This window comes from Humulus lupulus, chromosome 4 (genome assembly GCF_963169125.1).
Source record: "Humulus lupulus chromosome 4, drHumLupu1.1, whole genome shotgun sequence".
In the NCBI taxonomy this organism is placed as follows: domain Eukaryota; kingdom Viridiplantae; phylum Streptophyta; class Magnoliopsida; order Rosales; family Cannabaceae; genus Humulus; species Humulus lupulus.
In genome coordinates this window covers 72,670,426-72,692,603 of record NC_084796.1, presented here as the reverse complement: position 1 = coordinate 72,692,603, position 22,178 = coordinate 72,670,426, and the positions used below count along the sequence as shown (strand labels likewise).

The window sequence follows — 22,178 nt, the reverse complement described above, 5'->3', positions numbered from 1 at the left end:
TCCGCGTCCGGATTGTGGGACCAGCAGTGATAGAATAGGTCCTGTAAGGACTGCTCCGACACGACCCGTTCGTCTTTCAGGGCGGTCTGGGAGGTCTGGACTTCGGCCTTCGCCACCTCAAGGTCTGCCCGCGATGCGGCCAGGGAGTTTTTAAGCTCTAGGTTCTCGGAGCGAAGCTTCTCTAGCTCGGATGCGGCCAGGGAGCGTTTAAGCTCTTGGTTCTCCGAGCGGACCTTCTCTAGCTCGGCTTTTGAGGCCGCCAAGGCATCTCTCGCCTCCTGAGACTCCTGGAGGGCAGTCTGGCGATCTGCTTCCAAACCCTCGAGCTGGGCCTTGGTCCTAACGATGCCTCTATAGGCGGCAGCCATGCCCTGCAAGAAAAGAGTGATAAATTAGCAAACTGGAAGGAGAAAGGCGGCGTGTGAGTGTCAAAGCCTTAAAAGAAGGGGGCACTTTACCGTTAAAGTCATGTCCATAGCGGACTCTATAACTCGGACCGGGCTCGTTGTTTCGATGGCCCGGAGCTCCTTCTCCCTGATATTGTAATAGTGGCTGACGGCGTAGCTGGCCGACTCGTACACCGTACCCCGGAATGCTTCGGGCATCTTCTCCAGAGCCCGGGGGTCGACCGGGATACGCACGTCCGGGGCTACCGCGGCCTGATTCCCGACCTCTATTACCCCGTCCTGGGCGGCCAGTGGAGATCGTTGGGGTGGCGGATGCATGAGTCCTGTCCTGGCGACAGGGAGGTTCGCCCCCGCGACCTGGGATGACGGGTCTCTCCCCTTCTCCGTAGCTGGGGATTTGGTGGAGACCCCGGTCGAGCTCTTGGACTCGCGAAGCCTCTTTAACCTCGGCCCCGCTGGGGGATTCCCACCAAACACAACGCCCCGCAGACTATTCCCGGGCTGAGACATCTCTTCTGCCAAAGAGCAAAAAACACGGTTATCAGCAATCATACAGAAATAAAGGCAATAAGAAAGCAAATACTAAGGGAGCCCTACCCCCCGAGCTGGAAGAGCCTAGGACGATTATCTCACGAACTGGCGAAGGTTCCAGGTCCGGTTCTGAATCGGGGCTGGACTCTTCTACGTACTGCCTAATCCCCGGAGCGTAGACGCCCCTCTGGAGCGCAGGCCACGTGCGTAAATTGGTCCCGTACTCCTCAAAAATGGCCGACCTAAAGGCTAGGGTATTATCTACTACTACGGTACCCTTGGGCCGACTCTCTTGGTTGTCCAGCACGAGCTGGTCAACGCAGTGGAGCAGAAGCGTGTCCAGGTCCGGATTCCTTGGGTGACGATGGACGAGCTGCCTAGGGTTGAACCTAACCAGCCGGGGGTCTGCAGTGGCCCTATCTACGTTCTTAAATAAGTAAAAGTTACCTTGACCGGAAGGACCCGCGGCTGCTCCGGATTGGGCCCTCTCCTCGATCATCCCCTGGGCGACCTCCAAGCTCCGCTTCCTGTTCCTCACCAGAGGAACTTCCTCACCTTCTTCCTCGCCTTCGTCATCTGCGACCTCCTCCGCGACGATCGGCCTGTTGTCGTGGGCTGGGGGAGGCCCCCGGGGCCTTTTCAAATTCAAAGTCTGATTTGGGAAAATCAGCTTGCAGAATACCATCGTCTCGTCCGTCACGAGCACGCGGTAGTCTTTCTCACTGGGAGGCAGGTTCGCCAGTGTGTCGTATTGACCCCCGAGGGTCACGGACTTTTCGGTCCTCGAGTAGATGGCTGCAAGGTTGGTCGAAATCAGAATTGGAATAAGGGACGGGCTAAAATAAGATAACCGTTAAAAGGCGAGCTAAATGGAGGATTACTTACGAGGGCGGTTGAAATAATGATGATCGCAGTTTCGGAACCCAGTAGACATAAAAAACTAGTCTTTGAAGTCGTTTGGATGGCTCGGCAGCTCGATCACTGCTGCTGTGTTAGGGAAGCGGGTTAAGTAATAGAACCCGTCGCCTCGCCCCCGCTGGTCCGGGCTGGCTTTGAGGCAGAAGAAATACAAGATATCAGCAGGAGTGGGGACCTCCCACTCATGCTTTTGGAACAAATACCTCAGTCCCGCCAGCAGACGGTAGGAATTGGGGGGGAGCTGAAATGGGGCCAACCCCACGTAGTTCAGAAAATCAGCAAAATACTGATCCAGGGGGAGGAAGGCCCCTGCCTTGAAGTGTTCCCCGCTCCAGGCCGCGAACGACTCGTCGAGCGGCGTGCAGCTCCTCTCCCCATCCGCAGCAGGTCGGGCGATCACGGAGGTCTTCCCCAGAGGAATGTTGTGGTTAAGGAAGATTTTGGTGATCTTTGCCTGGCTGGTTATCTTCGAGACGATTCTCTCCGCCTCGAAAAACGCGTCAGGAGCCACCTCGGCCTGCTTCTCCACCGCCGGTCCAAAGTGAGGAATTGGCGAGCTGGTCACCACCGCCTTTCCTTTATCCTTCTGGGAGGCCAAACTTCCCACATTCTTCTATGGCAGATTTCTCTTTGGAGCCATTTGGTCGCCTATCGAGCAAAAGAAAACACTTTAGAAAAGGCGACCCAAGCAGGAGAGTGAGGCAAGCATTAAGTACACGAGCTGGGGTAAGCCCAGCCCGTGGAGAGTGGTGCCACGCGTTCCAAGGAACACGCGCCTATGCCCTCAACAGATCCCAGATTACTCGGAATTCGTGTGTCAGATGGCTCAGAGTAAAAAAAAAAAAATAAAAAATAAAAAATTTTGCCTTGGGGGGAAAGTTTCAACAGGCAAGGCGTGGCAAAACCGCTTTTAAGGCGTATTCCCTAAGCTACCCGGTTTTTGCACCCAAAGTTCCTACGGATCCTACCAGAAATTGTTCCTAAGAAAGAATCATGGAACCCATGTTCTAAGGCGATGTCCCATGGCAAATGTGCCCTAATCAAAGAAGGGCCATCACCCTCCATATCCGCGCGACCCAGAAAACCTCTGCATGTGGCTACAGTAAATTTTTTTACCTAGGCTACAGTGGCATGCTTTCAAAAATAAATGGGGATAGAAGACTTACAGTATAGGGTTGGATGGTGAGCGAGGTTGCTGCGCGGGTAGGGGCTTCATTGGCACAGTAGTCTCCAAGGCCTTGAAGGAACTCGCACGCTTAAGCTTCGTGAACGGAGAAGATGAGAGCAATGGAAATGAGGGTTTTGCTCTTCGGAAGGTCAGAGAGAAAAGAAGGAAATTTGAGAGGTTCTGAATGGTAAGGTGGTCCGTGCGTGGGATGACCACCCCCTTTTTATACAAGGGGGGATCACGTGTAAAAGGCTCCTGGGAGACCCTCCACTCGAAATGTGAAACGACGGCTGGACAGTAGGCTAGGCCATTTAATGCGGTTCTCGTAGAATGTACCGTCGCCACCCGCGGCGTTCCACGTATCAGACGCATGCGAAAAGCATGGAATGCGAAGGGTTGTGGGAGAAGTCTAAAAGCTCCAACTGTGGTCTCCCATGTCTGATGTCATGGACCACGAGCAGGAGCTTGGGGGGCAGATGTACGCCCTGGATTTCCCACGGGCTGTTTAGCAGGACGATCCTCGGACTAAACATGATTTAGCCCGAGGCTCCCACAGGCCAGAGGCTTTATCTTCAGGACGGGCCCTTTCTAGCTCGAGGGGATGGAGTTTCCTGCTCCTTCTTGTTGTTCCAGGAGCTGGGAACAACATCCGACGACCACTGAAGGATCAGCTCGGGTTATGGATTGCTCCGGTAGCGAGCTTCTCAGGAAGCTCTGACCCTATGGGAGGTCAACACGCAAGATAAACGTGCATAATCCTGCCATCACGTGTCCGATATCCCCCTGACTTCTCGGACACGCCGCAGGAACGTGCGTATTCAGACACCCACGGATGGGTTGGGCCGTGCGGCCCATTATCTCCTTCCATACTGATTAGACCACACTTGTGTGTCAGGTTTAGGAAGTAATCATGAATATCACAGACTTGATATGACAAATGGTAAGGTCACGGGATGACCTCCCTACCAATTTCAAGGTGCCTTCTCCTATAAATATGGAGACCCTGGGAATTGATAGGGGTTGGAAAAAATAGCCTTGTAAGAACTATATATTTTGTAAACCAATTACCCAGAAAAGATCAATAATATTGACTAGTGGAGTAGAAGGATTTTAACCTTCGAACCACTTAAAAAACGTGTTTAGGGTCACCTAGTTCTTCTCACAAAGATTTTATATCTGCGGCGGTTCTACTTTTAAGTACTAATCTCTTTCTCTTCTTCTCTTAATTACCTGTTGCCGAAGAACCGCGTCAACATCATTATATTAGTTAAACCTAAATATTGATTAGCAACAAATTAATTCTAAATTAATTGAATTTGTTTCAATGTGACACTTTAGAATTAATAAGAAATTATAGGACTTTGGTTTTAAAAAAATTTAATCTGTTTAATTTTTTTGGGGAAACCATAGTCATTAATTTTCTAAAAATAAATAATAAAAATACTATTTTAATTTTATAATGAGCTTATTTTAAGGATTTTATTCGATCTCCACCGTTGGTTTAACATAGACAATAGCTTTATGGGGCCTCGAGGCACTTTGATTCGTCCCCCTATGGAAGGTGTTCATTAGTTATTTTGACAAGGTTAGATTTCGAAAGATAGATAATTATAGGTCAGATTCTACTAGACTCACCCCTACGGTGACTACTAGGACTAAATCTATGATTATTGAAACTGTGGGTCTAGCTCATAAAATAAGAGATTTTGTTTTCTTATTTTGATCGAATAGTAGGTTGTTAATAGTGGTGTCCATTATTAAATGAGTTTACAACTCTATTTAACTAGTGGTATTTTTTAATCTCGCCAACCGGGACAAGGATATCATAGATTAGTTAAAAACCTAAAGAAATAGAGATATGATTGTTTTTGGTATTTTTTCTCATATCTTACATATTTTTTGTATATGTTGCGCTATTTCTTGAAATTTGTGTGAATAGAAGTTTTATTGAGCAAATGTGATTCATTTCTATTTTATTGGTAATTTATAGTTTTAAGTTCAATAGTGTCTGTGTCTACTCCCATCCTTTCTCAACTTTCGATGGAGAAACTCACCGGAGAAAATTTCCATAATTGGAAGCAGAATATCAACATAGAGTTGATAGGTGACAACTTTGAGTTCGTCATGATTGAGGAATCCCCAGAACGAGCATCGTCTCCTCATGTTCTTGATAGCACCGTAAATGCTTGGATAGCACCGTCTCTACACGTTCGTGATGGCACCGTGTCTGCACGTTCGTGCTCAACTCAACTATGGTCTGACGCAGCTCATGAACGAGCTTCAGATTATTGAACATGTCATGGGTTGACCTAGTAAAGGAGGTGAAAATAAGACTACTGATGTTGCTGCTCATCTAGCTAAGGCTGAAGCTAACCAAGCCTCATCTTCAAAAGCTGGAAACAAGAGGAAAGGTGGACAAAACAACAACCCCAAGCCTGCAAAGGCGAGTGCACAGACGCCTAAGGGGAAAAACAAGAAAGGTAAAGGTAAATGTTTTCACTGCAAAGAGAAGGGGCATTGGAAACAAGATTGCCCCAAGTTTCTAGCAGATAAAAAAAAAGCTTCTTGAATCGTGGGAGGAAGTAAACAAAGGTGGATTAAAGCTTAGAGTTGGGAACAGAGCGTTTGTTAAGGTCCAATCTAGAGGAATAGCTTGTCTGAAGTTCAGAAATAAATACTTAATTTTTAAAGATGTATTTTTTATTATGGATTTCAGTTTCCATGTTGCAATTAGAACGATTTGTTTTGAATTTCACAAGTTTTAATATATCTATTTCTTTCAACGGATCATAATTGTGTATTGCATGTTTGGAAAACGCGCTTTATATTCTGCCTCGCTCTTAATAATGATTTATTCAAAGTAGCTAAACCTAGGACCAATAAACGTCAAAAGACCGATAACAAAAATATGACGTGTTTATAGCACTTGAGACTTGGTCATATTGGCTATGATAGGATTCAAAGACTTACAAAGGATGGACCTTTGAGGGAACTCACCTTAGGTGAATTACCTATCTTTGAATCTTGTCTAGAAGGCAAACTGACCAAGCGTCCATTCTCTGCAAAGGGTGATAGGGCCAAAGAACCACTTGGTCTTGTGCATTCAGATGTTTGTGGACCTTTGAATGTACAAGCCAGGGGTGGTTTTGAGTATTTTGTCACTTTCATTGACAATTACTCTAGATACTCATGTCTTTACCTAATGCATAGGAAATCAGAAACATTTTCAAAGTTTCAGGAATTCCTAGCAATGGCTCAGAACCAATTAGGTAAAACGTTAAAGATCTTGCGATCTGATAGGGGTGGAGAATATTTGGATATGCAGTTCCAAGATCATTTAACTGAACTTGGGATTTTATCACAACTTACTGCCCCATGTACTCCGCAACAAAATGGTGTAGCGGAACGCCGAAACAGAACTTTATTGGAAATGGTTAGATGCATGCTTAGTTACTCAACTCTACCAACTTCGTTCTGGGGACATGAAATTGAAACCGAAAATGACATTCTCAATGTCGTGCCATCAAAATCAATCCCCAAAACACATTTAGAACGCTGGAATGGTCGTGATCCTAGTTTACGCCGTTATAGAATCTGGGGGTGTCCCGCTCACGCCTTGAGGAAAAAGAGGGAAAGCTAGAACCGCGAACTGAAGTTTGCATGTTTGTTGGCTATCCTAAAGGTACTCGGGGTGGAATTTTCTACAGTCATTCAGAAAAGAAAGTGTTTACTTCTACAAATGCTACTTTTCTGGAAAATGACTATGTCCAGAACTTTAAACCTCGCAGCGAAGTAGTTTTAGAGGAGATGGTTAAAGAATTGACTCCAACCAATGTTCCATCGTCATCAACGCGAGTCAATGATGAAATTCCCACTCTTCATGTACAACTGACACAAGTCGATTTAAATGAAGAAAGTACCACTGTTCCTGAGCAAACAGTCACGGAACCTCGTCGTAGTGGGAGGGTTTCTAGGAACCCAGTTCGCTATGGTTTGGATGGTGAAACCAATATGGTTGTTGGTGACACTAGTGATGATGATCCATTGTCTTTCAAACAGGCAATGGCTAGCCCTGAAAAGGAACTATGGCTCGAAGCCATGAAACAGGAAATGGAGTCCATGTACTCAAATTCTGTCTGGGATCTTGTGGAAGCACCTAGTGACTTTAGGGCCATTGGGTGCAAGTGGATCTACAAGAAGAAACGAGGCATTGATGGAAATATCGAGACTTATAAAGCTCGATTAGTGGCAAAGGGCTATACCCAAAGAGAAAGTGTGGACTATGAGGAAACTTTTAGTCCGGTAGCCATGTTCAAATCCATTCGCATCCTCCTATCCATAGCAGCCGCTCTCGACTATGAGATCTGGAAAATGGACGTCAAGACAACTTTTCTTAACGGAAAGCTTGACGAAGTAATTTATATGGATCAGCCAGAAGGATTTAAAGTATCTGGACAAGAAGGATTTAAAGTATCTGGACAAGAAGGAAAAGTTTGCAAGTTGAATAGGTCCATTTATGGACTTAAGCAAGCTTCTCGTTGCTGGAATCTTAGGTTTGATGAAATAATCAAAACCTATGGCTTTGAACAAAATATTGATGAGCCCTGTGTTTATCAACTTAAGGCAAATCAAATAGTGGTATTCCTGGTTCTTTATGTAGATGATATCTTACTCATTGGAAACAATGTTAAGAAATTATCAGATGTGAAGAATTGGCTGACCACTCAATTCCAGATGAAGGATTTGGGTGAAGCAAGTTATGTTCTAGGTATCCAGATCATCGAGGATAGAAAGAACAAACTTTTAGCTCTATCTCAAGCAGCTTACATTGATAAAGTGCTTGAACGTTCCTCTATGACAAATTCCAAGAAAGGGCATCTACCGTCCCGCCATGGAATTCATCTTTCAAAGAAGCAGTCTCCCCAGACTCCTGAAGAGGAAGATGCAATGAGAAAAGTTCCTTACGCATCTGCAGTTGGAAGTCTGATGTATGCCATGTTGTGTACTAGACCAGATATCTGCTATGCAATGGGAGTAGTGAGCAGGTATCAGTCAAACCCAGGACCGGAACATTGGAAAGCAGTTAAGCATATCCTGAAGTATTTGAGACAGACTAGGGATTATATGTTAGTCTACAAGGGTGGTGTTTTGAACCCTATAGGCTACACCTATTCAGATTTTCAGACTGATGTCGATGACAGAAAGTCTACTTCTGGAATCGTGTTTACTCTTGGGGGTGGAGCTGTGATTTGGCGAAGCGTAAAGCAGTATGCAATCTCAGATTCCACCATGGAGGCTGAGTACATAGCTGCGTCAGAAGCAGCTAAGGAAATAGTCTGGCTAAAGAAGTTCTATTCGGATCTTGGTGTTATTCCAGAAATGGATAAACCGCTTGTGTTGTTTTGTGACAATACAGGAGTGATAGCCAACTCGAAAGAACCTCGAAGTCACAAGAGGAGTAAGCATATAGAAAGGAAGTATCACATTATTCGAGAATATGTGGCTAGGAGGGATGTGAAGGTTATGAAGATTGAAACTAAAGACAATCTTGCGGATCCGTTTACAAAGACACTACCAGAAGCTACATTTGATAAGCATATCAAGGAAATGGGATTAGTAGAATTAAGGCATTAGTTTTAATTAGTGCAAGTGGGAGTTTGTTGGGGTTTTATGCCCTAATTAAAACCCACATTCTTTGTAATCTCATTTTATTATCAATAAAAGAATAGAAATTATTTTTTGACTTGGTCAATCACTTTGCTCACATGTTTTATTTTCATCATTATTTGTTTAATATAAAATTCTATTAAATCCCTAGCATATAGCTAATCTTATTTATAGTGACGTAATCATAGTGGAATATAAATATGATTATATGTTAAAAATAAGTTAGTCCTAAGATTAGTCAGTGCACCGGATTTACACTGACTTGCCAATCTACGATATGATCTACTTACACATTACAGTGTTATGTTCTTTCCAGAACATTAGCAAAGTACATAAGATCAGATGTATTTGTTACATCGGACAGGACCGATATTGACAGTTGATAAGATAAGTAAACATACCGTTATTATCTATTCTAGTCATATCATATAGTTGACCATAGGTCAATTCAATCTCAATTCTGAGTGATTAGTATTCTAACTGATTGTATTATTTGAGTTCTTTGACTTGTTCGTTACCAGCTTACCGTACAGACTAGCCCATACTTACATCTTGGGAACTCGGTAGTATAATTGAGTGGGAGTGTTAATCATAGATATGAACATCTATAGCTTCTGATGAAGAAGTGAAACGATGGTTTCCTTTTAGTTTGGTTCAAGGTGTTAAATGATAGAGATCTCATTTCAGTAATTAAATTAGTTTTCTGAAATATCATTTACAAGGAACTAAGTATTTTAAGATTAAAATACAATGAGGGGTAAAACGGTATTTTAGTCCTATCTCATTGTAGACCGTCTATAGAGGATTGAGTGACAATTATGGTTGTAACAATGGATAATTAATAGCGTATCTATATTTGTTATAGAGCGTTCTATGAATTCAAGAGTGCAATTCCAAGTCTATAGTGGAGTCACGAGGAATTAATAAGTTAGTAAATTTATTTGTTAGATTTATGATAACTTATTGGAGCTTGATTTCATAGGCCCATGGTCCCCATTGTACCTTGGATAAAATCATCTAGATAGTCTCAATTAATTGATTTAATCATCAATTAGAATTATCAAAGTTGACCAGGTCAATTTTGGATAGTTTCACAGAGTTGTGTAATTTTGAGAAGAAAAGAGAAATTATGGCAGATTTATTAATTAAGATAAATTGGTATCTAAATTAATAAATAAGTTTAAATCATGGTTCAAATTATAAATAATTAATTTGATAAATGATTTAAATAATTATTTAATTAATTAAATCAATAGAAAATAATACAAGCCTTGATTTTAAGTCCAATGGGCTTATAATCAAATGGGAAATTTCACGGGCCTATAGCCCATGATAATTTCGACCTAGGGCTTCAATATGGATGTTATTTTATTGATTTTTTAATTAAGTTAAATGGTCTAATTGAGTCTATAAAAGGAATGCTTAGAGAGAAGTCAAACCATAAGTTTGATAAGTCACAAGTCAGATTTTCTGATAGTTTTAGATTCTCTCTAAACACAAGTCCTTTTCTAAGCCTCTTTGTTATTTTCTCTTCTTCTCTCTATATCTATCTCATGTGTAGAGAATTTCCCACACTAGTCTAGGTGGTTCTAAGGATACATTGGAAGATTGTGAGGAAAATAGAAGATCGGTTCAGTTTCTTGATAATACTCTGCGATAGAGAGGATACAAGAGTTAGAGAAACTGAAGGAAGGACTCTTTAATTCTGCTGCGTATATTGTAAGTATTCTATTCTTTGTTTCTCTTTGAATTCAATTTTAGAAACATATTTTAGGCTATCTCGTATTAATTTGTTTAATATTAGATATACATGAAAATAAATAAAGATCCTGTATAAGCTAATCCAACACCTATACCATTTGAAATATAGAACCATTGTGTCTTAAAGAGTGATTGCTTAATCTAACAATGATAAGATACAGTTCAGTATACACAACTGTCAACAACACTTAAAACATTTGTCCAAATACCAAATAGCCCAAAAAGAATATAGTGAGATATAAATTGTCCATTCATATAGTAATTACTGACTAAGATGGCCATAAACGAACCAAGTGATGTATTGGAACAGCTGTCAATGTTCCAAATCTGCCGTTAATTCTTCCAACAATTTCATGGACCTGGCTTGTGAGTTTTTTATCTGTGAAAATGCAATATGAAACAGTGTATTAATTGAATTTTAGCAACAAAGCAAACAAAATGCACTTAGAATTGAAGTGTACTTCCTCAAACAAGGCAAGTTGTTTAACTCTGAAAAAAAAAATATCTTAACCATTGTTGACTAAGTAAATTATTTTAAAACAATGACAGTAATAAGATGGAGAGACAAAATAGAACACTATTCTACATCAACCCCAAGCTACAATCAGAAGTAACCTAGAACTCAAAACATAAAGCTTATAGCTCAAATTCAGACATAGAAACACATTAAACTACTAAAGGATCTAGCACAAGGAATTCAACTTAAATTTAGACATTCCACTGAGTTTTTCTCTCCTTACTAAAGAAGAAGAATTCCTAAAATGCAACAGACGCTAGTCCTTCTGCCAGGGCTTGAATTAATCAAGGAAACAAAAATAAATCATGAAACATAAAGAATAAAACTATTTGCAAATTGGGCAAACACAAGAAGAAGCAATGAAAATTTAGACAGAAGTATACACTCCGGAACATTTGTTCTAGTTGGCACAGCAGTTTGCAACAAAACTACTTTGTCAAGCCAATCAGGGTTTTCCTCGAGGAATTTTTTGAAGGCCAATATCTTCTGAGGAATCCCTTTGATCATATCAAGGAGATCTACACCTAACATCACCTGTAATGCCATATATTTCACATAAGAAATAGTTAATATATAAAACATAAGATATATCATTAAATATACAAATTAGAGAGGAAAAAAATATTAATCTATTAAAATTAGAATTACAAACACCTCTCTACCCATGCAACAAGCAGTAGCAATAGCATAAATAGATATGTGTCATTAGGAAGGTAAGGACTAAGAATTATCTAATAGCTTTACAGTAAAAGAACCAAACTAGAATATCCAAATGAACACTCTGAAACAAATCATAAGTTTCCATAACGTGTGGGCTGAAGAAACTAGACAGTGATAACTTGCACATGTTACTATGATAAACAAGATCTCAAAGCATATCAAAGCGACCAGCTATCCTAAAACTTCATGTCATAGGAAACTAGACAATGAGATAAATTATGCTTAAGAATTAATATATGTTCCCATTATGTTGTGGAAGTTGAGTGTATGCATGGTATAATTTTATTCTAAAAATATATTATTTACCTTCCGCCCAGCAAATCTTTCTTTAAGTTCTTTGATGTGTTCCTGGAATTGAGGAAGCTCCAGTGCACGTATAAAGCGATCTGAATCTATACCGATGGGACACTGAAAATTTTAGCACTGGAGTCAGAATGAGTAACAATTTGGCATACTGAAGTTTGCTCACATAATATGTCTTCAACTTTAAATTAAACGGGCATGTAATTTCAACTTACTACAGCCACTCGAGTAAGCCTCCCTTGATCCTCAACTCCCTCAGGAGTACCCTCCAATCCAAGAATGCGAGTACAAGCACTAACGAAATGACGTGCATAATCATATGTATGAAAACTGGAAAAATGAGGATTAATACATAAATTACATGTTCAAAAATTCATATAGTCCAAACACTTAAAATGAAGAAAGTAATATAGAGTCGAATTACCAAATAACATTATATTTAATCAAACTACTACTTAAACCAACAGCATTCAAATAGAAGATGTTGAGTGGAAAATAATAACACTTTATTAATATTGAAGGGCAACACAAGATGTTTAGTTTAGAGCACTCATGAAAAAAGAACTCTCTAAGTCACTTTTACAACTGACACACCTGCTATTTTCCAATTGCCCTCTAAGCACACACCACTCTTTTATTAGGCTACAATGAAGAAATCTAAAACTTTCTAGAATTTTCCAAGTCATTAACTAGTTTCTACTATTCTCTAAATAATTCTATAATAATTATATCATAGTCTAATTAATTCCAGGTTTCTCCTAGAACATTCTAGAATACTTTTAACAGAAGAACATCATAATAAGTGAAGCACGTTTGCATATGCTGAACAAACTACCTATTTTTTCTACTCCAGCTGACTTTAAAAGACTGGTTCTTGACAACTTTAAACAAAAGTCATATATAATATTCAACAAGTTTTGCCGATTACTCAACGTACACGACTAAATCTGCAGCAAGAACTGAGCACAACAGCTTTGATCGAGATGGCAATGTCCTTTGAATTTCAGATGAAGGAAAAGGAGTATGTAGAAACCAACCAACTTTCATTGATTTTTTGAAATCTTTCAAGCATTTTGGAAGATACATAAGATGGTAATCATGGCACCAAACAACATCACCCTCTTCATAATTCTTGATAACCACATCAGCAAGCTGATCTTCTTGTGGAAGTCCAAGGTAATGAAAAAGTGGCCACAAAATGTTGTTGTAGTAGCCATTATACTATTGATGAACAATCTCTTCATCAAGAAATACTGGAATACATCTCTATGAGGAAGAAATAGAAAAGCATCAACAGAATTGATTTTCACATAATTTAACTAAAAAAAACATGTTTACTCAATCAGAGGAAAAAAAATCAACCCAATAAGCAAAGGCAGTAATATTAAATGGTCTGAATGACTCTATGTCAAGAGTCTAAAATTAACCTTTTCGGCTAGAGACTTAGTAAGTGCATTCTGTCTAACTGTATCGGGCACATTTACACCAGCCCAACCGATCCACCTTGCCTCAAACTCGTTCACGCCTTTAACACAACCATACAGTACAAGTGAATAACAAGTTTACAAAGAAAAAAACCAAATCATCAGGTAAAAAAAGTAACAAAAAACTATTAATACGGGGAACTATTTTGTTAGACACTCAATAATATCATCAAGTAAACAATCTTAATATAAATATAAATAGACCAAACAATCTTAAAAAATGAAGAGTAGGAATTGCATACCCAGAAGAGCACTGACTAAACCCCCAGCACTAATCTCTAAATGCCATACATCTTCACCTTTCCTTACAGCAGAGACTGGTAATGTGTTAGCAACTACCAATAATCGTTGCCTAGCAGACTTTTTATCTGGCTTTTCACATCGCTCATAATTGTTAGTCGTTGTAGTATCACTTTCGGGGCATTGTCCAACAGTTGCAACTTTCAAATTATCATCTTCTGTTAAGCAGACATCATTCTCAATATATTGAGCCCCCCTATTATTATTGTTATTATTCTCAGTAGTTACTTTGTTTGATTGAGAAGTCCTGTTGTTTTTCCTTATCTTCCTATCATTCACTAGTCGTCCAACTCGACCGGTCGACAAGGTTTGGTTACTCTCGTACTTGTTCCCTGGCATGCACTCTCTATGCAACTAAACCTTGTGTGCCAACATTTATAAGCACAAATGCTTCTCAAGACAACTTCCCCTCCTACATTATATTTTTGGAATAGTGAGTCTTCAGGGGCCAGTAAACAAGACAAATCTTTGAAAATTAATTAAAAAAAAACATAAATACTGCTGTAGAATTACTCTAATAAAAGTGTTAGGCAATGAGATAGGCAAAAGGGTAAGTGAAAAACACGGTTACGTCATTGAATCAATTATTTGAGTCCATAAATTTGAAGGAAAAAAACCCAATTAATAAGAGAAAAAAAGTAGGTTATTAACTAGTGAAGAAAATGACCCACTACTACCCAGAAAGAAAGAAAAAAAATGAACGAAAGGTACATCGAGCAAGTCCCCCCATAGGTACATATATCACATCATTCAGATGAAACAACAAACACATTGCATGGGTGGAAAACATGTTGGAACTACAATTCAGTGATATTGAGAAAGCAATTATCGTGATATATCTTAAGATGCCAAAGCCAACTTCAGAAACTTGAGAAACAAAATAAGAAGAAAATCTTCAAAAACCCAATTCCAGAAGCACTCAAAAGAGCAATTACCAATTTCTTTATACAAGAGCCAGAGTTCAATTGTCAAGCTTCTTTCGCAGAAGAGATTCAACTATAATCTATATCCCAGCCACTACTACTACTACTAGGTATGAACTAGATAGAAAAAGAGATAGGAAGGGATGATGAGAAAGAGAGAAAAGAGAAACCTCCAAAATCTGAATGGCAGAGAGTTAACAAAGTGAGAGAAAAAGAAAGCGAACAATCGAATCCTCGTGTAAGCTTTATAGGGTATAGACAACTTTAAATACATGCAGGTAACGCCAAACACTGGGTTGAAAATAGAAAGAAAAAAAATGTTTTACCGAATAAGAAAACAAAATGAAAACTTGTTATTGCCCAAAATCAGTATGAGGTTAGACAAGGTGATGAAAAAAATAAAAAAACAGGTGAGAAAAAATCTTACCCATTCGTCACCCTTCAGTCCCCGTCTGTCCCTGACCTTGCACAAGACACAGTCGACCACCACCTGCACTGATCTAGCCCTCACCACCAAAGCACCGTCTGCATCCCATCATCGTCAACCTTTAGTCCCTACCTACGTCCCATAGTCGTCGAGCCTTAGTCCACGCCTGAGGGACAATCAGAGTAGCTCTTGCGGCGGAGCAGAAGAGGAATTAGAGAAAATTGGTGCGGAGGAGCTTTCGGAGCCTTTGCCATTTACATTTGCAAAAAAAAAATGCTTTTACATATGCCATTTTTTTTTTGTTTCCCTCCCTTTTAATTTTACCCAGCCATTTTTTCCCCTCCATTTAACTTTACCGCTTTCTATCTTTACCTATTATAATACTTTTCCAATTAGCTTATAATTATGTATTATAGAAAGAGGTATTTGGTGTAGTGGCTCTCATCGAGAAGTTTCTTTCTTAAAGTCCTAATTACTAGAGGCATACTTTCTACACAGCAATTACAAAACTACAAAGTTTAAAAGTAGGAAAGAATATAGATAACATTTAGAGCAAGTACTTACGACACGGTGAGGTGAGATTTTCCCATCTTTAGCGTGTATGGGGAGGGTCCTTGGAAACATGGACGACCGACTCTGATACCATTTGTAAAACGCCCTAATCTAGTGCTTTGTAGAACATTCACATATTCATTGGTTTATAAGAGAAAAGACACATATTATGAAATCTCAGTGGGCTCTTGCTAAAACATGCAAGTTGGGCTCAATAGTTTAAAAAGAAAATATCAGTTTTCAAGCAAAGTGCTAAAACAACCAAAAGTTCAAGTCCCACTGATAAGTTTTAAAAAGTCCCATTAAACATAACATTATTAAAAGAAAATTGTGTTTTAAATTGATCGTTTCTCGTCCATAGGATGCCCTCACGCCACACACACCACGATGATAGAACTCCCCACATCACCACGCGTGCCATAGAGAAACCTATTCGCTACCTGGAAGGGAAAGTAAGGGGGTGAGATAAAAGCCCAGTAAGGAAGTACAAACAACATACAAGTAAGATACAATAAATCACAAACATCTTCATTCATCTTTAAACATCATAGCATCATCATCATAATGGCGTCAATATCATAAACATAAACATATTCACGTCAACATTAACATCATCATCATATCATAAACATCATAACTTCACCATAACATAAACATCATAGCATCATCATAACAAAACATCATAACGTCATCATAAACATTTCCTTGTGAACATGGCACGCTAACTTTTTCATGTCACCCTTTGAGGTAAACAGGATCTCTAATCCTTGAATAACCTCGGCGTGTCTGCCCTTGGAGTTACATCTTCATATCCTTAGTAACTCGGGTTACATCTTCATATCCTTAGCAACTCATTTGTTGTGTCGCGTTCAACACGCTAACAACCAATACATATAACTCGGTTACGTCTTCATATCCTTAGTAACCTCTTTATTTGATGTGTCGTGTTCATCAAACTAACATCCATTCATATCATACAACACTCATGCAAGCCAAAATATCATCACATTATAGCATTTCATAATTCATAACATTTTCATTCATACAAACAATCTTACAATTCATAGCATAAACAATCATAAATTCTATCTAACTTCCTTACCTCAGGTCCAAGCTAAGTAAAACGACAACTTCTCAACGAGCCTATACCATAATCAAAATGACATTCCTTAGCTTCACATAATCACTATTTTGCCCACTCATATAACTCATGTGTGCATGGGCCATGCACACATGGTGAGAATTTCTCACAACAAATATGCATAGTTACACATAATGTCATAAAAGAATAATGTACATTCTACTTATATTGCATGCATGATTTTTCTATAAAAACTACATGGTTGTATAATAGACATAATTTTGGACGTAAAAGTGAATTTGTTGTAACATGCATACATGAGAATGTTGCGTAATTATGGCGTTTAAAACGATAATTCTATGCGTCTTACTTCTAGCGTTTTAAAAATAATAGACTTGTAACATGCTTTGTTTACTATTAATTATCTTCTTAAAATTACTAGGTTGATTAAATCTCTCAAGACATTATTTTTATTTCATAAAAATAATTTTATTTAGCCATTTAAAAATATATGTGATAAATCCATTTATTATTTTCAAATTACAAAGAAATAAGAAAAGCTTGAATTTTATTTTAAATACCTATGATTATCATGTTTCCTTAGAAAATATCAATTTAAAATTTTAATTAATAGAATTACATAATTGATGTGAGGAAAATGTAAATTTTAAGTGTGGGAAAAAAAATATATTTTGCTTGAATTATTTTAAGACTTAATTTTATGTTACATAAATTCATATGTGACAATCAAATAATTATTTTAAACTTATTAAGCTAAACTTTCAGCCATCATTTAATTTATTTAAAAATCACAAATGAATTAAATTAAATATTTTTCTTAATCAAAATAAAGAAAAATCATAACTATTAAAATAAACACTCATATTATATTAAAAATACCACTTTTAATATTACGATAGTTTAGTATATTAATTTATTTCAAATACTAAGCAAATTCCTCTTATTAAAACACACTTCACATTATTTTTTTACAAAAATTTCAACAATCATATTTATCATTAAAATCACCATTTTCATTTTTTTTTAAAATAACTCATATTTTCATCAAAATGTAAAAAAAAAAATATGTGGGCAATTATTTGTGCAAAAACATCATTTTAAGTGTAAATTAAAACACAATTTTATTCCCACAAATACAACATATCATTAGAGACATTTCTTATGTATGCACATCATTATTTCATCAATCTTTTCACCAATTAATCACAAAATCTGCAAGCATAATTCATCATAAATTTTATCTTTTATCTTATACCTCTCAAAAATTCATACAAATCATACATGTCTAATTAGTACAAATAAATTACAAATCCTAACATGCTCTTATTATACAAATAATTCAAAGAAAAATAACTAATACATATTCAATTACAACCTTACAAAACCTTATTCTATTTCCAATTAGTTCATACATGCAATCCAACAAAACAATAATAACAACATGCATTAAAAACATAAACACCAATATTCATATATGCCTTTATATTAAACCAAACATGTTTCTATCATTTTTCATGCATACTATAATTTTTTGATACATAATATCATATACATCCTACCATGTTTCTAAAATCACAATTATTTTAAAATATTAAAGAAAAACAATCATGATTGAACTTCACCCCTAGGCCGAAACACCCAAGATTCACCACAAAATATCACAAAATCCTCATCCATCCACATGAAACCTAGCATGCATCTATCATCATCCTTGCATATTCTTACATAAATCAATGGTTTTAAAGTGATCATAGCAACATAAACATAAAATACAACCTTCATATAAATCTCATCAAACACATAATCTCCCAAACATTCCCATGAGTCTTTTTAACAAACAATATATTTTTCATGAGAAATAAAACCAAACATAACCTCCTCATCACCAACCTATATTGACCAAACCATCAAACACCACAAAATCAACACCAAGGATAGACTCATCAAACCAATATATGTTAAGAAAAACCATTACCTCTCTTGATTGTTGAATCAAGATTACTCTAGCAAGAAAACCTTGTCACCTATAGAGGATTTTTGAACACCATACAACGAAAGAAAGAAACCACAAAATATTCTTAGTTTAGAGAAGAGGAGAAGACTCTTATTCAAATATTTAAAACACCAATAGATTAGAACATACTTAGGGTTTTCGAAACCCTCTTCTTCTTCTCCTTCTTTTCTTCCTCCTTCTCTCTAGAAAATGGCAGCCCCTTCCCCTTTCTCTCTCTAGCTCGCCACTCTCTCTCTCTCTCTCTTCCTCTCTCCAACACACGGCGGCCAAGAGCATAATACTCTCCATTTTTCCTCTCTTCCCCTTTTATTCTATAATGGCCCAAAAATAGTCTACACACCAAATGGTAAGTTTCCTATTTTCTATTATCTCCCTTTAATTTTTTATTTATTTGATTTTATTAAAATTGATAGATAATAGGAACATGATCAAACCTTTCCCAAAATAACTATTATCCTCAAATTTAATTTATTTTCTTAAAGAAAAATATGGAAAAAAAAAGTCCAATATCATTCCCAATATGCTACACGTCCACCATCACTTCCCTTTCTTTTTATTTTATTTTATTTTTTTAATAATAATAATCAATTTAATCTAATATAAGGAAACTATAAAAATGTGTAGAAAATTCTACACATGTGCATCATGCTACCATGCACTTACACACACTAAATCATGAGGGTGCATCACTACCTACTATATACCTTAGTGCATTCAAATTTTTCTCACATTATCACATTTTTAAAAAAATAAAATAATTACATATCATTTAACAATTAATTTCACAAAAATTCTACCAACAATTCTAACAATTAAATACAATAACAACCAATTAAATAAAGCAAACAAACAATTAAATAAAATAAAAAAATATTTAAATAAAAAAATTCACCACACTTAACACTTAAATAAAATAAAACACAAAATTTTAATAACTAAAAAAAAAAAAAATTGGTGCACTACAGAACAAGTCATGCCGAACTTTGTTTCCTCTATTTCTGAAAATAAATTGTGTAGTTGTGTATTAATTTGAGAGTGCTTAATTTTAGGATTTGGAAAATCACAAAAAATTATTTTTTTTAAGCTCAAGTTATGCACTTTTTGGCATTGTGATGCAAATCTGGAAAAAAAAAATATTGGGCATCATTCACTGCCCATATTTCATTAACTGTTTGAGTGGGTTATACTATCCTAAAAATTATGAAATTATACAAGATAATATTTTATATATGTATAATAGTTCCTGTAAAATTTTAGATAAAAATACATTACAGTTTAAGAGAAATAAATTTTTAAATTTTTCCCTAAAATCTAGAAAATGTAAAATACTGACCATAACAAAATGAGGTTTTTGGGATGTTTATTCTCCCAACCTAAAACGAGTTTTGATGCAAGGTTTTCTCCTAGTTCCTGTCCTCATAGAAAGTAATAGGAAGACAAAAGTTCAGGGGTTTTGGTAAAAAACTTGAGATATGGAAAAGGTTTGAAATTTGACTTTTTTTGCTTAATTAAAGGTTAAAAGTTAAAAATGTGAAAATGGAAATTCGTTCCTTTTATCAAATTAATTAAGGACTTGGGATATTAAATCAATTTAAATCAGTTTGAGATAAATAAAATAAGATTTTTTTTAATATTTTAATAAATTAAGGCTCCAATTGCCTTTCTTTTCAAAAATACCATAAAAGAGTGAAAATTTATGATATTTTTTCTAAAAAGAAATTTTTGTTAACTCTTTTGATTCTATAAAAAAGAGTTCATAATTATCAAATAAAATAGTTTCTTCATGAATAAATATTGAATCACACGGTATGGAGAGTATGTTACTTTGGGACTGATCCCTACGATAATTTAAAGACCAAAATGAAAATCTAACCTTTATACAGTATGAAGTGTGTAGGAGACTACTGTATAGAGTCTATGAGTATTGATTTAGTGCAACTATTATAGAATACTAGCTATAAGTATATGTCATAGTTTAATTCGAGTACATTGTATTAATTATAGTGACTGCCAAAGGGAAAATGATTAGCGGTATTAAGGAATTTTTTGGAAGCTAAGGAATCCAGGTAAGTTAGGCTTTTCCATTCTTGGCTATAACATGAATGTACTAGTGTGTGCTTGTAGTAGTAGATTACACTAGTTTTGTATGGGTCATTAAGACCAGTGTATGCTTGATACCTACCTTTGCAATGCTTATGCATTTTACGACTTAATGGTAAGTGGATTCGGGTTGGATGCAGAACCTTAGTGTAATACTGTCCGAGTTGGAGCCAGGACATGGTAAGATAATGTCTGGGTTGGAGCTAGGACAAGGGTAAGACATAGTCTTGGTTGGGGCCAGGACAAAAATGAAATGGTACGGGTTGGAGCCAAGACATGGTAAAATATAGTCTAGATTGGAGCTAGGACATGGTAAGATAAAGTCCGGGTTGGAGCCACGATGAGGGTAAGACATAGTTCGAGTTGGAGCCAGGATAAAAATGAAATGGTTTGGGTTGGAGCCTGGGCAGCAGTACTATAGTTCGGGATGGAGCCAGGACGTTAAGAGTGAATCCGTGTTGGACCTAGGATCCTTTGTGTTTGTTTAATTGAATAAATTGTGTAATTATATATTTTGAATGATTTGGGATTGTTTGAGTGCGTGTTTTATGATATGTGTGAAATTGGTTGTTATGTACAACCAAAGTGTTAGTTTCTGATATGGCAATTATTTGAGAAAATTGTGTGATAGGGTAGGAACTTATCCAATACTTTAGTGACCGGTAGTGGTAACTACCTTAGATCAACCCATTATCAGGATTTAGTATACTTGTGTTGTAAGGCTATTCTTACTAAGCTTTGTTGATTACCTAGTTATTCATGTTGTAGGTAAGAACAAGATTGAATGGTGAGCAGCGGAGTCTACTTGCGGATATGTTTATGTGGCCCGCCTAGGGATGGTTTTGATGGATCACCATTTTGAAATGATAAAGTTGAAAACTCGATATGACTTGTGGGATAACTACTATATTATAACTCTTTGGATAATTACTTGTATTTCAGTTTTCTTAACTAAAAGTGTGCGCACACTATCTTTTAAATGATTTTTTATATGGATTTTCGATAAGATGAACTAAAGTAAGAGTTTTTAATTTTTCGCATAATTTTGGTCTTATGTATAATTTAGGGTTGTTACAAGTGGTATCAGAGCTCAAGTTGAGTCGATTCTGCAGACAAAACTACATGTACATTCTGCAAGATAAACCGACACTCATTGTAAGCATTGTCTTTTATAATCTTTGACTTTACTTTTTTTACTTAAGAGAGATTCTATAAATTTTAGGTTATAGCTAAGATGCTTGAGAAAGATGACCCTCTGATAAAGGACCTACCCATGATCCATAT

General features: G+C 37.2%; 1 pseudogene; it reads right to left on the bottom strand.

Moving 5' to 3' along the window:
- The window catches only part of LOC133832282 (alpha,alpha-trehalose-phosphate synthase [UDP-forming] 1-like), a 68,118-nt pseudogene extending 52,701 nt beyond the window's left edge, over positions 1-15,417 (bottom strand).
- Between the last annotated feature and the right edge of the window lie 6,761 nt (positions 15,418-22,178).